Here is a 604-nt window from a genome sequence, read left to right on the forward strand (position 1 = left end):
CCCGCCCAGGTGGGGGGTCAGACTTGAAGATCTACAAGGTCCTTTCGGACTCTACTTCTATGATTCTATGATTAATGCACCATAGTTACTGCAATGGCTGCCCGCTCTTGCCCTGCACACAGTTTTGGGCCGGGGCACGTGCCCCCCCATGCTTGCTCAGGAGTGCACGCAACAGCTGGAACCCATCCCCATGCCCCCCCAAACAAGCTATTCTGTCCCAGGCCCCATCCAGGCACTGCTCCAGCTGGGCAGCACTTCTTGGCACCCCTTCGCTTTCGTACCTGGGGTGGTTGCCCCACTCACTTCCCCACTTGCTATGGCATTGGGTTTTCGCTTAGCATGTGTTATTAGGCTACTGTGTAGTTAGTGTCTCATGTAGACGCGCCCAGGTGAGTATTAGTAGGCAGGCAAGGGCTCTGGCTAGGGCAGTTCTTGATATGCACATGACTACATACCTAGGGAACTTAAAGGGCAAACATGGGCTGCTCCCAGTATTTTTTTGGATTGCAGTTCTGGACTTTAGTACTTTGTGTCTGCCCAGGTCCTGTTTTAGGCAGCCAAGTTCTTTCCTTTTTTTTTTTTTTTTTTTTTTTTTTTTTCCCCC

This window comes from Gavialis gangeticus, unplaced genomic scaffold, assembly GCF_001723915.1.
Source record: "Gavialis gangeticus isolate Ggan-Ray unplaced genomic scaffold, GavGan_comp1, whole genome shotgun sequence".
NCBI classification, from domain to species: domain Eukaryota; kingdom Metazoa; phylum Chordata; order Crocodylia; family Gavialidae; genus Gavialis; species Gavialis gangeticus.